The 16,691-nt window shown below is 37.0% G+C and overlaps 1 pseudogene; it reads right to left on the bottom strand.

The window, feature by feature from the left end:
• Positions 1-6,294: 6,294 nt before the first annotated feature.
• On the bottom strand, positions 6,295-6,412 carry LOC124778205 (annotated as a pseudogene).
• Between the last annotated feature and the right edge of the window lie 10,279 nt (positions 6,413-16,691).

Raw genomic sequence — 16,691 nt, 5'->3', positions numbered from 1 at the left:
TGTCCTTAACTTGAGCACCAGTTGTGTAGTGCATTAATGCTGATTGCACTGTGTTGGGTCAAAGTTCATGGTGGAGTAGGAAGTCCATGCCAATAACAGGCATGTGCATCCCCATGACATAAAATGTCCAGATTGTAATCTTTCCTTCCCACACATCACCATTAAAGTCACATTCCTTGCACAAATCTTGAAAACTTTGAGAGGAGTAAGATTACAAAAGAAGAACTTTATTACTTATCTTCATTATCTCATTGTTGTTGTTGATGGCTCAAAGTCTTGTCTAGGAGTATTTTCTTGCAGCTGAAAATTTTGATTTCTTCAGTTTGTTATGACAAAATAACTGTTGAAGAGTTGCCTGTTGCTATCAATATCCTCTTATTTTATCCCAATCTTCTAAATGACACTGACTTAACAAACTCCATGTTCAAAAAAACCAATAATTACATTGTTGATGGCAAGTTTAGCAAAATACATACATTTCCATTAGAGGCATGCCCACCACTGCTTACATTCTGCAGTACTCACAATTTCCGAAGAGTTTACAAAGCAAAAGAGCTTACAAACCCTATCGACAGAAGAAGAATCTTTACGAAATTATATCATTATTTCATAAATGAATTCAGAAATGAGTTTAAAAATTAGTGTTAGATTGAGCAATTAATAATGTGAATTTTAAGTATGCCACGAATTTTGTAATTTATAATGTATTTAAAAGAAGAGTAATTTTAACTGTTAGTACATATTGATTGTAACACATTAATTTCTTTTTTATACATTTTAGCCTGAAATATGATACATTGTACACAAAACCATAGGAAATATTTTAATGAAACAGCTGACATAATTTTAAACTATGCGAGATTTGAGATTATACATGGTATCAGTTATCTCTTTTAAAAAAAAGGTAATGTTAGAGGAGAGTGACTCATTATAATACCCCACACAAAATTTGGAAACAGGGTGTTTACAATATTTTGTGGCAGACTATATGGTTTGCCAAATGGAGTAATAAATGATGCCCGGGATAGCAGATGGATGCATAGAAGTATCTGATATATAACATATTACAGAGAACATTAGAAAAATATCTACTATAAAAATCATGATCTATAAACATATCAGGATATGGCATTCAGCTTTTCAGATCTGTGGAAAATACTGTCACAGGACAAATAATACAAGGTCAAAACTACAACATTACACCACTAAACTATAGAAATAATTACAGAAACAATGTAAATTATTAGAATTTATGAATTTTAAGTTAAGATCTATAGAGTCAAACCTTCAAAAGAGAAGAGACAAAATTTCAGACCTTAAATGTACAATGAGTGAGCCAACTCGAAATATTTACGACAGGTACAGACCAGAAGACTATACTCAGTCATGAATAGGAATAATCAGACATATAAACCAAAGTATTTATGGATATCTTGACTCAAGAAAGAACAAAACAATGGGAAAATATTGGGCCTAATCCTACGATGTGGAGATCGACCCATGAATCCAAACTGCACCAGACACACCAGAAAGAATACAGTTCCTAATCATATCAGTGAGTTCAATTATATGCAATGAGTAATTGTGAGAAGTACCAGCTTCAGTCAATGGTTGTACGTTCTCCTTGGGTACACACACACACACACACACACACACACACACACACACACACACACACACACACAAACACACACACAGTCGTAATGACTAGGGGTACCCAAAACAGAGCTAAGCATGCGTCTGTCCACTACCCAAGATCCGATCAGATTCAATATTGCAACACTCAGGATAAATTCAGGTAAACATAGTCATAGTTAGCTTTGAACGATGACACAATCCAGAAGCTTGAGAACCAAAATCAGAGCATGAAAGCACGCATGTATATATCTTATTATATTGTTCATGCTAGTAAGTGTCTTCCACAATAACCTATGTACACAAGGACCTAAATGATTTATTCACAAATGATAAAAAATACATACCGATTTAAAGTTACATAATGACTGGAGAGTCAATCCACCAATGAAACAAAAAACATGCATTTATTCTGAATAACAGGCTATTAACCAGTCTTGGTTAACAATTCACAAATATCACAAATATCAGACACAACACACATTCCAGTTGACACATACTTGAGTACGTTACCCAGCACCCACGATCTCCTGCAAGATGACTGGTCCAGCAGAGTACAGCCATGTGGGGAGTGGATCTACCCATATCTTTCAGTTTCCTCCTTAGAGTTACCATCACATGCACCAACGGATAGGTAACTTCCTGTCTAGCGTTCACATAAAATCCTGAAACATGGTTTTGTGTGCCAAATTTGTTGTTCAATACCTCCTTCACATCACACTAGATATGCTCTCATTTCTTCATTTTACATAGTCAGTTATATGGGATTTATATCAGGTGCATTTAAAAAGTGTTCACATATGAAACATTAATAATAAGGGTTAAATGCAATTTTAAAAAAGAACTAATAAGGTAATGCACACAGATATGCTCAGATACTATTCCTAATTTTTGCAGTACAAGTTATGAACATTATCCCATTTCAAAATTGCAGAAAGATCTACTTATTTAGCCTCATGGCATATATGTATTAAATTCTAAAGCACAAATCTATTACAGAACACAACTATATGGTGTATCATGGATATTACTCAGTCAACAGAAAAGACAAAACTTAAAAAATCACAACATCTTACATATTAAATTCCAGAAAACAAAACACAGTTATATAGTCTTACGCTTATTCAGATGGATTTAAACTCAGTCAATGGATAAGATAAAACTCTAGAAACTGCATGATGTTACATACTACATTCATGGCAATGTTGTTGTTGTTGTTGTCTTCAGTCCTGAGACTGGTTTGATGCAGCTCTCCATGCTACTCTACCCTGTGCAAGCTTCTTCATCTCCCAGTACTTACTGCAACCTACATCCTTCTCAATCTGCTTAGTGTATTCATCTCTTGGTCTCCCTCTATGATTTTTACCCTCCATACTGCCCTTCAATGCTATATTTGTTATCCCTTGATGCCTTAGAACATGTCCTACCAACTGGACCCTTCTTCTTGTCAAGTTGTGCCACAAATTTCTCTTCTCCCCAATTCTATTCAATACTTCCTCATTAGTTATGTGATCTACCCATCTAATCGTCAGCATTCTTCTGTAGCATGAAATTTCGAAAGCTTCTATTCTCCTCTTGTCTAAACTATTTATTGTCTATGTTTCACTCTCATACATGGCTACACTCCATACAAATACTTTCAGAAACGACTTCCTGACACTTAAATCTATACTCATGTAAACAAATTTCTCTTCTTCAGAAACGCTTTCCTTGCCATTGCCAGTCTACATTTTATATCCTCTCTACTTCGACCATCATCAGTTATTTTGCTCCCCAAATAGCAAAACTCCTTTACTACTTTAAGTGTCTCATTTCCTAATTTAATTCCCTCAGCATCACCCGATGTAATTCAACTACATTCCATTATTCTCGTTTTGCTTTTGTTGATGTTCATCTTATATCCTCCTTTCAAGACACTGTCCTTTCCATTCAACTGCCCTTCCAAGTCCTTCGCTGTCTCTGACAGAATTACAATGTCATCGGCAAACCTCAACGTTTTTATTTCTTCTCCATGGACTTTAATACCTACTCCGAATTTTTCTTTTGTTTCCCTTACTACTTGCTCAATATACAGATTGAATAGCATTGGGGACAGGCTACAACCCTGTCTCACTCCCTTCCCAACCGCTGCTTCCCTTTCATGCCCCTCGACTTTTATAACTGCCATCTGGTTTCTGTACAAATTGTAAATAGCCTTTCGCTCCCTGTATTTTACCCCTGCCACCTTTAGAATTTGGATGTCAATGGAGAAAGTAAAAACAAACAAAAATCATATACTTATGGATCATGTCTAAATGCTTTCAGTTCAGTGATATTGCTTAATCCAAACAACTTCCTTTATTTTGGATACTCAAGTCTGTATGAATTAGGATGTGGATTTTCAGGAACTTCGAATGGTCCAACATAAATATCGAAAAATTTCTTTAGATGTCAACACTTCAGACTTCTCTTTGGCTTTCACCAACACAAGATCTCCTTCTTCAAAGTTATAAAATCTACCTTTACCATCATATCTCTTCTTTCTCCTATCCCCCTGTTTTTTCATCATCTTCCTAACACATTCTTCTTTCTCTTGTAGTGATAGAATTTTACATGGTGGGAACTCAACATTTTCAGAAATAAAGATAACTGGTCTGTGATTAAACATTATTTCAAATTTTGAAAAACGTGTTGAAGAATGTTGTAAGCTGTTCATAATAGCCTCAAAGTCACTAACATAATCTATCCTACTGGTATGATTCTTACTACAACAATTATGTTCTAAACAGTCTTCCAATCTCTCTCATATATCTTTCTGCAGGGTTACTTGAAGGATGGTACACTGAGGCTAGAATATGCCTTAATTTTGCATGATCAACAAAACTTTTCCAAGCTTGTGATGTAAATTGAGAACCATTATCAGATAAAATTGTTTTAGGGATATCCACCTGATGAAAATATGTGTTTTCTAACTTAGATAAGATTTACTTACCGTTGGCTTTCTTAAGAGTAAAATACATCAAACACCACAAAAACGTAACAAAATACATTCTTAGACTTAGGTACAGGTCCATAAACACCTACACGAGATCAAGGTTACTATTAGGCAATATGTTATGCATTTGGCCTCTGCCTGTTTGATTACTCACCTTCACTCTTCGACTTCTCTCACAGCTGCCAACCTTCTTTTTGACTCTTCTACCTATGTTATAAAAACAGATGTCTTCCTGAATCTTTTGTGAGCATTGGTTGATCCACAATGACCAAAACCCTCATGTGTATAAGTAATTAAAGCATCAATACACTGTTCCTGCCAACATATTTTCCAATCCTCTGAGTCAATCTTATGTCTCCTGAATAAAATACCCTTGTGTACCTTATAATACTGTTCCATCTTTTCTCCTTCTTTTTCACCCAACATGCCCTTAACCATTTTGAGGCCTGTAGATGTCTTTGCAAATTTTCAAGATTTCTTTTTCCTTTTTCACACATTTCAAGAACATAATTTTAAACTCATTATCACCTTCTCCAAAGCTGGTAGATAATTCACTTGCTAAAGCTAGCCTAGACAAAGTGTCAGTAACTACATTGTCTGTGCCCTTAATGTATCTGGGTTCATAATTGAACTGCTGTAAAAACAAGGCCCAATGAGTAATTCTGTTATGGTACAGCTTACACACCTGAAGATAACATAATGCTTTGTGATCAGTATAGATAATAACTTCGTGACCTAGTAAATAATTTTTAAATTTGTTGAACTTACAATGTACAGCCAAAAGATATTTCTCAGTTACAGTGTATGTCTTTTCATGTTTCTGCAATACTCTACTAGCAAATGCAAAAGATCTATGTTCAGTGTTTCCAACCTCCTGAAATAAATGAGCACCCAATCCAACATCACAACTATCTGTTATAATACAAAAGAGAACAGACAAATCTGGTCTGAACAATATCTGACTCTGACACAACTGCTGTTTGATCTCATCAAAAGCATCCTGACACTCTCGGTTCCAATCCCAAATGGTATTCTTCTTGAAAAGTTCACACAAGCATGGAGCATACAAAGTTGTCTGCTACGAAATTTTCTATAAAATTCAGTTAACCCAAAAAATTATTTCTTTTTTGATGGGAGGAGTAGGAAAATTAGCAATAGCATCAATTTTTTCTTTATCAAGTAAAATTGCTTTTTCAGATATATCATGTCCTAAAAAGTTTACTTCTTCCACACCAAATTTACATTTACCAATTTTTTAAGTCATACCTCCTGATTCTAATGTTGAAAACACTTCTCTTAACAGATCTAAATGTAGTTCCCAAATTTTTTCAGTAACCAGAATGTCATCAACATACACAATTAATTTTGAACTTACTTCAGTTCCTAAGACAGAATTGAGAGCTCTTATGAATTGAGCTACAGATAAATTTAGCCCAAATGGCACCAGACAATACTGAAAACACTTAAAAAACTAAACTCCATCCAAACAGGCCATGGATGGCCCAATGGTATTAATCAGCTGCCGTTGCATCCTCAGCCCACAGGCACCACTGAATGTGGATATGGAAGGGCACGTTGTCAGCACACTGCTCTCCTGGCCGTATGTCAATTTACGAGACTGGAGCTGCAACTGCTCAATTAAGTAGCTCCTCAATTTGCCTCACAAGGGCTGAGTGCACCCTGCTTGCCAACAGCGCTCGGTAGACCAGGTGGTCACCCACCCAAGTGCAATCCCAGCCCGACAACACTTAATTTCAGTGATCTAATGGGAACCAGTGTTTCCACTGTGGCAAGGCTGTTGGCTCATAGAAAACACTTACCTCCATACAAATATGCTGTATACTTTCTATAATTAGTTTCAAGTGGGATCAGGTGTAATCCAGAGGTCAAATCCTAACTCCTCATGTATTTTACATAATCACATTTGTGTAACAGCTCGTCCATGTTCTCAGGATGGTCAATCTCTCTGATAAGAATTTTATTAAGATGTCTAGGGTCCAAAACAATTCTCACTACGCCATTTCTCTTATTTACCACATCTAAGGAGTTATTGTAAGCACTCCTTCTTCTCTCAATTACACCCCATGTTTCCATTTTCTGAATTTCTTTCTATACATCTTAGCTTTTTGAAAATGGTATATTATATGGCTTGAGAAAGAAAGGTTGATGACCTCTGAGGTAAAGTATGCACTTTTCTTGGTTTTTCACTAAACTCATTTCTAAACTTCAGTAACAAATTCCTAAGTTGTTCCTTTTGAAGGTCATTAAAAGTTATAGCTTCCCTTACTTTAGAATCTACTACACTTTCAAAATCTTGGTGCTCAATCTCATCAAATTCTATATCATCATCAAACAACTTTTACACACTTTGGTTCACAATCTTTTGCAAGTTTTTATGACTTTCCCCACAGTTTAAAATACAGAAATTAGTTTTCACATAAGTATTACTTTTAGGTTCCAAAATAAACAATTCTTTAGCATCCCATCCAAAACAAGCCTCAACATTCACTATCCAATCCATACCAAGAATTATATTTTCTTCCAGACTAGGGATCACTAAGCATCCATGTTCAAAGGTTTTTCCTTCTATATTAAACATTAAAAGTACCTGAGATTTTACCAATTTTCTTTGCTTACCTGTAGCTCCTCTTATCTTTACACCTACAGCAGGCATTTACACAAAATTCTTGCTATACCGGATTTTGTCACTAAATTGTTCAGATATACCACAAATTGGGCTACTTGTATCAATTAAACAGTTCCCCGCCCACTGATCAATCTTAATCTTAATGTAAAGACATCCAAGATCTGAATCATCATCACTGTTATTAGACACTTCATGTAAGAGATCACGTTCAGTTTTATCAAATGCTACATTCACACTGCTTTTACAGAGTTTTATCAACTTTACTGGTATCAGTATGTTGTCCTCGATGGTGAGTGTTTATCGGAGGTGAGGGTATCATCTGGAGTGCCCCAGGGAAGAGTGGTAGGTCAACTGTTGTTTTCTATCTACATAAATGATTTTTTGGATAGGATGGATAGCAATGTGTGGCTGTTTGCTGATGATGTTGTGGTGTGTGGGAAGGTGTCGTCGTTGAGTGACTGTAGGAGGATACAAGATGACTTGGACAGGATTTGTGATTGGTGTAAAGAATGGCAGCTAACTCTAAATACAGATAAATGTAAATTAATGCAGATGAATAGGAAAAAGAATCCTGTAATGTTTGAATACTCCATTAGTAGTGTGGCACTTGACACACTCATGTTGATTAAATATTTGAGCATAGTGTTGCAGAGCGATATGAAGTGGTACAACCATGTAATGGCAGTTGTGGGGAAGGCAGATAGTCGTCTTCGGTTCATTGGTAGAATTTTGGGAAAACGTGGTTCATCTGTGAAGGAGACCGCTTATAAAACACTAATAAAACCTATTCTTGAGTACTGCTCGAGTGTTTGGGATCCCTATCAGATCAGATTGAGGGAGGACATAGAAGCAATTCAGAGGCAGGCTGCTAGATTTGTTACTGGTAGGTTTGATCATCATGCGAGTGTTACGGAAATGCTTCAGGAACTCAGGTGGGAGTCCCTAGAGGAAAGGAGGCATTCTTTTCATGAATCGCTACTGAGGAAATTTAGAGAACCAGCATTTGAGGCTGACTGCAGTACAATTTTACTGCCGCCAACTTACACTTCATGGAAAGACCACAAAGATAAGATAAGGGAGATTAGGGCTCGTACGGAGGCATATAGGCAGTCATTTTTCCCTCATTCTGTTTGGGAGTGGAACAGGAAGGAAAGATGCTAGTTGTGGTACGAGGTACCCTCCACCACGCACCATATGGTGGAGTATGTATGTAGATGTAGATTATTGCATTACTTTGGTTACACATGTTGACAGGTAAAAACTGAATACACTGAATGGGTTCAATAGCACAACCAACATCACTTGTTACAGAAGGAACACAATATATATTACTGTCAAAATTACATATCCTACTTAGATCTTCTTTCACTTCATTCCACCAATTTGGATTCAAATTTTGACTAACAACAACTAACATACTCCAGAATGCACATTTATCTAAGGTATCATCAATTTGATCCTGGTCCCAAACAAATGTCAAAAAGTTTTCAGCTTTATTCTGTATGCTTCCAGATAAGCCACCTTTACTGTTTGGATCATTACTCTGCGTGACCTTAATGAAAAACTGCTTTGGCTGGACTGGTATTCCATGACACTCACTCACATCATTACAAACATCTCTTACCTTATCTGTATTCACAAAAAAACTCCACAAAATCCTGTTACTCATCATCATCATCATTATTATTATTATCATCATATTCTTCCAAAATTATTTCATCAGTAACATCATTAACAACACAAGTCTCATCACCATCAAAGTCACACACCTCACATACATTCATTTGCAATAATCTGCCATTTTCAGACTTACCAACCTCAATCATTTCACAGCTCTCATTCACATCTACATCAAAAATACCACCTAATTCAGATCCAATGCAATCATCACCTGGTTTACATACATCAATAACACTGTTTTCTGGCCAAGAGAAGAAACCATTACTACACACTACTTCAAAATTCACATTACTCTCAAATTCTGGTTTGTGATTAGTAGCTATATCATTATAATTAAACATGATGATGATGATGATGATGAAGTCGCATACTCTATGACAGAGCATAGGGGAACGATGCGGGAGACTCGCACCGCCATACTAGGCAATGTCCTAGTCGAGGTGGTTTGCCATTGCCTTCCTCCGACTGTAATGGGGATGAATGATGATGATGAAGATGACGCAACAACACCCAGTCATCTCGAGGCAGGAAAAATCCCTGACCCCACCGGAAATCGAACCAGTGACCCCGTGCTCGGGAAGCGAGAACGCTACCGCGAGACCACGAGCAGCGGACGTAGTATTCCAAAACTTTTGATCAAAACATAAATGAGAAATCTGATGTTCCTTCGGTCCAACTTCAGATACCTGTGCCACATTATTAATACTTTTATTAATGTATACCGTAAGTGTAAATTGGGGGGTCCTGTGTTTGTGTTTCCTCATCCCAAAACTGTGGGCCTTCATTGAGGAGGACTGTCGTTTCTCGAATAGTTGCCTCTATGACTGTTTCTCCTATAAAATTGCCCATGGTTATCCCTATTGTTCCTATTCTGCTGATGTTCAAAATTTCTGACTCTATTACCATTTTGACCCTGATAGGAATTACCATTATCTCTGTTGCTGTAGTTATTAACATTGTGATCTCTGTCATGTCGATTGTTATAGTACATGATTCTTTCTATTGCCCTAACCAGCCTGTCTGCATATAGTAACAATTGTTCAAGGCAATCGTCAGGTCCGTGTAGTAAATCCCTTTTTAGTGTAGTAAATCTCCTTTTTAGTGCATGTATCAATGTTATTTAGTCAAATGGTTTGTCAAGGTAAGTTAATTTCATAAGTTGATTCTTACAGAACTTTTTCAGGGTACCATCCCTATTCCTATAATTTGGACCCTTCAGAAATTTACTTTTAATTCTCCATTGTTCAGCTTCTGAACAAACTTTATTTAAAAAACATTTTTTGAAACTTTAGTATGTTTCCCACTGATTTAAATTTAGATTTACCCATGATAGAGCCTCACCTTCAAGACATCTTTTAACAAATTCAATTTTTTGATCGTCACTCATACCTGACACAAAACTATCCCTACAGTGGTGCAGAAAATCCACTGGACATCAGTTGTCTGATTGAAAACTTTTGAGTGCAGTATTGTAAATGCAGTACCATTATTTGAGTACAGATTGGTGTTGTGGGGCGGCGGGTGGAAATTATATGCTGTTTATTAATAATAAATGTAGAATGTAATGTAGAAACACTGCATTTCCTGACTGATTACCATATGTGGGGCGGCGGGTGGAATTAATTGTTATATAAATGTTCCTATTGTTTATGCTGTCTTTTGCCGTTCTCAACACTGGCTCTTTAACTACAATGTTGGCAACCAGAAAGTGATTAGCAAAACGTGAAGCCTGTAATTAGAATTCCTAGTGCCCACTTCATCTGAGAAATACACTTATAGCTACAGCTTATAGCTCTGAGGAATTAGGAGATTGTCTGGGATTCATAATCAAAAACGATCCTGTAAAAACATTTGCTATATTCTGAAAGTCACAAATCAAAAAAAAAGAATCCACACAATCCAACTACCAGAGCAGTTCAGAGTCTAATGCGGTGATGCAACTATAACTGTCCAAATTAAATGTTTAAGTGAATGCTCCCCATAATTTGATGATAATGTTCATCAAACACCATGCTAAATAATGGTAGAATGTCTGTCCCGCGGCGGCACGTGAAAATACAACATACAAAAACTGAAGATATATCTTTAAAGTTATCCCAGAATTAACACTTCAGTCAAAAACGATTTCATGGTTACATGTATCCCGAGTAACTTATTACGGCATCCGAGGCTGTTTATAGCAACGATACCGACGCGACGCGACTCCCAGCACAGGTGCTGTGCTATTCAGCGTCTGGAGAGAACTGGGGCCTTTTTTCCTCATGCAGCGTTCTTATATATAAAGCCGCAGTGCGGACGGCTAAAGGAACGCCTGATCAAAATCGCTCTCCCGACTAGCCGCTGGGCTAGTAATGCACCGCTTTAAGTTATTGAATAAATCATTGCTTCCTTTGCTGATGGCCGATGAAGCTCTCAATTTAAATGTGCAATCAGCACACAGGTAAATAATCATAATAAAAGTCTGACGTGGCTAAATCAATTATTTTTGGCGAGAGAATTAGTTTAATTACACTACACGCAGTAGACGAGCTCTGAACTTGCCCTTTGGAGATATGCTATCGCTATAGTTTTATGGTTATTCAATTGAAACTTCTCACATCTTTATGATTATAGCGGATCTCCCTTCTACTTAAATTTAAACATCCTAGCCTTATTTATTCGCCTACTTAATCTATCTTGCTTCCTTAATTTCTAAGACAAAAACCAGAAAATCATGAATTTCAACAAAAATTTTAATTTGTGAGATCCTGAATACTGTTTCTACTAAATTATTATGAAAAAGGAATCTAAATGTAAATTTTTAAGTTTCTAGCTCTTTTCTGTTGCGCCAATGATTTTTACAGAAAAACGTCCAAATTTCGAAAATGGTTAAAGTTATTGAACTGATATTCAACACATATTCATTTAGTATTACTCCTGACATGCTAGAAACGTTTCAGGTTATTTACTTGATTTTTAAAGTATTGTGCAACATTTATGACGTCAGAGCTAGTTACAGCGGACTGGCTGGCACGCAATGGAAAGACTGATGAGAATTTTATAAGCGTGAGTAGGCTGCTTCCCTACATCACCTTCTACTTAATTTTTTTTTTTTTTTGAACGTTAATGAACAAAAAAAAATTTAATTACAAAAAGGGAAGCAAGAGTACAGCTTAACTCCCTATGAAAATTAAAATTTAAATATAAATATATAGAAATATTAAAAGAAATCTTATTACCTACTTCAATTATTTAAATTGCTGGCATGTTCACTGCCTCTTAAGCAACATTATCACTCAAAATTTAAGCAAAATCAATGAAACACTTTGGCATACATATTGCTTTAGACAGACACACACATAAAAATGCGTCCTTCATGTTCACTCTAAATTACATGGGGAATGGGGAGGGGTCACTGTGAGTTGTGTCCAAGTCACTCCACGCTTTCACGCAGCTACCAGGCTGCCATTATCTGGTTTGTCCTGTAGAACAAACAAAAAGGGTGCCTCAGGCTCTGTTCACTTATAATCTAAGGGTGGGTCACAATGAAATGGGGATATGTACATTTTATCTTTCAATATGTTACTGGAACAAAGTTAACAGAACTTTTTCAATTTTACTCTCGCAGTTACTTAACTGTCATAAAATCGGTAAACAAATGGCTCAAAATGCTGTTAGTCACGTACTAGAGAAAATTTATGCTCAAGGCATACAATCATAAATCCTATTTAATTTCAATTTATTATTTCTGGGCCGGAACACTTAACCAATGCTTGGTACATTCCTGATACATTTGTATTTTATTTACTTAGCTGACTCATCTTTGATTACCTTATTCTTAGAGAAAGTATGAGTATATTTAATTAGTAGTTGTCTTCTAAGCTTCTTTGTACATGTGAGTAACTTGTGGTAATAGTACAGTTCTGAGTGTTCAAAACACACTACGTTTAGTTGACTACTTAATCCACTTATTGGTCCTCGCTGCTGTGTCAGTTCCACATCTGCAATTATGTACTTACTTCATCGAAGGGTATTTATGCTGAGTTATAAATAATGTTTCACATCTGCCATTATGTTACTCCATTATGTTGCTAGTGTACGTATTTATTTAACACTCACTCTATTAACATTTAAAGCATAGGATAGCACTTTTATTTCATATCTGTAGTGTATTGCAGCTGATCAGCTTGCTCATGTGGCAATCCATTTCCACTCGATCGGATGCTGAAATCACAGGTAGTCTCTCTCGACCTACCACTAAAGTGCATCAAGTAATTATGGCCGAGCGTAATGCTAAATTCCTTAAACCTATAGGACACCATGAGCTACTCTGTCTCATTTAACATAAGGGTACGTATGGTCACAGTCACACCTCCAACTCATAACCTCAATACGTGTAGGTGTGTCCTGTCACACACTACACCAAATAACGGCCAGCTCCAACCTTATAAATACTTCAAGGACGTGTCTTTCATGTCTCAACCACAAACACTGTTCAATTCTATTACACTGCCATTCCTTGCTACACAAGGTGAGTTCATTTTTACATCTTATCTGCATATTTTTCATAACACTAAGCAATCTCTTTTACTATTAATTAGTTAGCTCTATAGCATACAATAGGTTTCACTGCCACTTCAGATCCTGCTTGTACACGAATTTGTATATCTTTTTTAAATATTACTGTGGGACCATTTCCAATAAAACAACACTTTGTACTTATAATAATACCAGGGTTCTATACATACTCGTTACTCAAATACCTTGTATCTTAATTACATCATACTTCTCTGTTGTTTATGTTACTGTTAGGTTTGTCACATTAGGTACTTATTTTTTCAGTAATCGCTGGATAGAATGGTTACAGAACTCATGGCTTGATAGCCATGACGGAAAATTTTGTATTGCAAAGAAGGAGTCGAAACTTTGGTGGATAGGAAAGATGAAGAGTGAGTGAGATGAAATGGAAAGAAGATCTCACACAGCTGGGACTGCACAGCTGCCACACTGTGTAGAGGATACAGAACAACCTCCTCCCTACAGAATTCATTAGTTCCAGAAAATTTTTGTATTGGAAAGAAGGGGTCGAAATTTTTGTGGATAGGAAAGATGAAGAATGAGTGAGACCTGGAATGGAAAGAAGATCTCACAGAGCTGGGACTGCACAGCTGCCACACTGTGTAGAGGTTACAGAACAATCTCCTCCCTACAGCATTCATTAGTTTATTATTGGCTTGATAACCATAACGGAAAATTTAATGTGTTGGAAAGAAAAGGTCGAAATTTAATGTGGATAGGAAAGTTGAAGAATGAGTGAGACCTGAAATGGAAAGAAGATCTCACACAGCTGGGACTGCACAGCTGCCACACTGTGCAGAGGTTACAGAACAACCTCCTCCCTACAGAAATCATTGGTTTATTATTGGCTTGATAACCATAATGGAAAATTTAATGTGTTGGAAAGAAGAGGTCGAAATTTTAGGTGGATAGGAAAGTTGAAGAATGAGTGAGACCTGGAATGGAAAGAAGATCTCACACAGCTGGGATTGCACAGCTGCCACACTGTGTAGAGGTTACAGAACAACCTCCTCCCTACAGAATTCATTGGTTTCAGAAAATTTTCATATTGGAAAGAAGGGGTTGAAATTTCAGGTGGATAGGAAAGATGAAGAGAGTGAGATCTGAAAAGGAAAGAAGATCTCACACAGCTGGGACAGCACAGCTGCCACACTGTGTAGAGGTTACAGAACAACCTCCTCCCTACAGAATTCATTGGTTTCAGAAAATTTTCATATTGGAAAGAAGGGGTTGTAATTTCAGGTGGATAGGAAAGATGAAGAGAGTGAAATCTGAAAAGGAAAGAAGATCTCACACAGCTGGTGGACAGCACAGCTGCCACACTGTGTAGAGGTTACAGAACAACCTCCTCCCTACAGAATTCATTGGTTTCAGAAAATTTAATGTGTTTGAGAGTAAGAGCCGAAATTTTGGTGGATAGTAAAGATGAAGAATGAGTGAGACCTGAAAAAGAAAGAAGATCTCACACAGCTGTGTAGAGGTTACAGAACAACCTCCTCCCTACAGAATTCATAGGTTTCAGAAAATTTTCATATTGGAAAGAAGGGGTTGAAATTTCAGGTGGATAGGAAAGATGAAGAGAGTGAGATCTGAAAAGGAAAGAAGATCTCACACAGCTGGGACAGCACAGCTGCCACACTGTGTAGAGGTTTCAGAACAACCTCCTCCCTACAGAATTCATTGGTTTCAGAAAATTTTCATATTGGAAAGAAGGGGTTGTAATTTCAGGTGGATAGGAAAGATGAAGAGAGTGAAATCTGAAAAGGAAAGAAGATCTCACACAGCTGGTGGACAGCACAGCTGCCACACTGTGTAGAGGTTACAGAACAGCCTCCTCCCTACAGAATTCATTGGTTTCAGAAAATTTAATGTGTTTGAGAGTAAGAGCCGAAATTTTGGTGGATAGTAAAGATGAAGAATGAGTGAGACCTGAAAAAGAAAGAAGATCTCACACAGCTGTGTAGAGGTTACAGAACAACCTCCTCCCTACAGAATTCATTGGTTTCAGAAAATTTTCATATTGGAAAGAAGGGGTTAAAATTTCAGGTGGATAGGAAAGATGAAGAGAGTGAGATCTGAAAAGGAAAGAAGATCTCACACAGCTGGGACAGCACAGCTGTCACACTGTGTAGAGGTTACAGAACAACCTCCTCCCTACAGAATTCATTGGTTTCAGAAAATTTAATGTGTTTGAGAGTAAGAGCCGAAATTTTGGTGGATAGTAAAGATGAAGAATGAGTGAGACCCGAAAAAGAAAGAAGATCTCACACAGCTGGGACTGCACAGCTGCCACACTGTGTAGAGGTTACAGAACAACCTCCTCCCTACAGAATTCATTGGTTTCAGAAAATTTTCGTATTGGATTGATGGGGTCGAAATTTTTGTGGATAGGAAAGATGAAGAATGAGTGAGACTTGAAATGGAAAGAAGATCTCACACAGCTGGGACTGCACAGCTGCCACACTGTGTAGAGGTTATAGAACAACCTCCTCTCTACAGAATTCATTCACTACCTATGAATTTCTTTAGGTTGATTACGTTCCTGAGACCTAATATCTTTTTACTCTTAGGGTACTCTAGCCTATATGCATTGGCATGTGGTTTTCCTATGATCCTGAAAGGTCCTTGGTATTTACTAAGATTAACACCTTTGTCTCAATATCTCCTATTTTTCAGAACTCGTATAGGCAGTTCCCAAGTTTCATCATTAGTTACTACATGTTTATCAATAAAAGGTACCGTAATTACTCCGGTTATTGGCAAGACCATTTTTAACTGGCTTCTTTCAAAGTCAACAACACTCTGATATTTCGACAAGAAATCTATGCCAATTAAAACCTCAATACTGAGATTATTTACAGTTAAGCATGGATGATCAATTAAATTAACATTAATGTTAAAGGGCAGTAAAGCTTCTTGCTTTACCGTTTTTGACACCTTGCCAGTAGCACCAATTATTCTTAGTCCTGATACCCTCATTACTGTAAGCTTGTCTTTACCAGGTAATGCATCAAAGAAGGACTGAGATATCGCACTCACCTCACTTCCACTGTCTAAGAGACAACGTACATTGATACCCAACATATTCAGTATTATTATAGGGTGGCTTATTCTAGGTTGTACAGGTGCTTCCTCAAACTCATCCAATAGTTCCTTTTGGATTTGTCTCCAACTAAAGTGATCGACATCTGTCTTCAT

Source organism: Schistocerca piceifrons, chromosome 2 (assembly GCF_021461385.2).
Source record: "Schistocerca piceifrons isolate TAMUIC-IGC-003096 chromosome 2, iqSchPice1.1, whole genome shotgun sequence".
Taxonomy (NCBI): domain Eukaryota; kingdom Metazoa; phylum Arthropoda; class Insecta; order Orthoptera; family Acrididae; genus Schistocerca; species Schistocerca piceifrons.
This window is presented reverse-complemented; position numbering and strand designations above follow the sequence as displayed.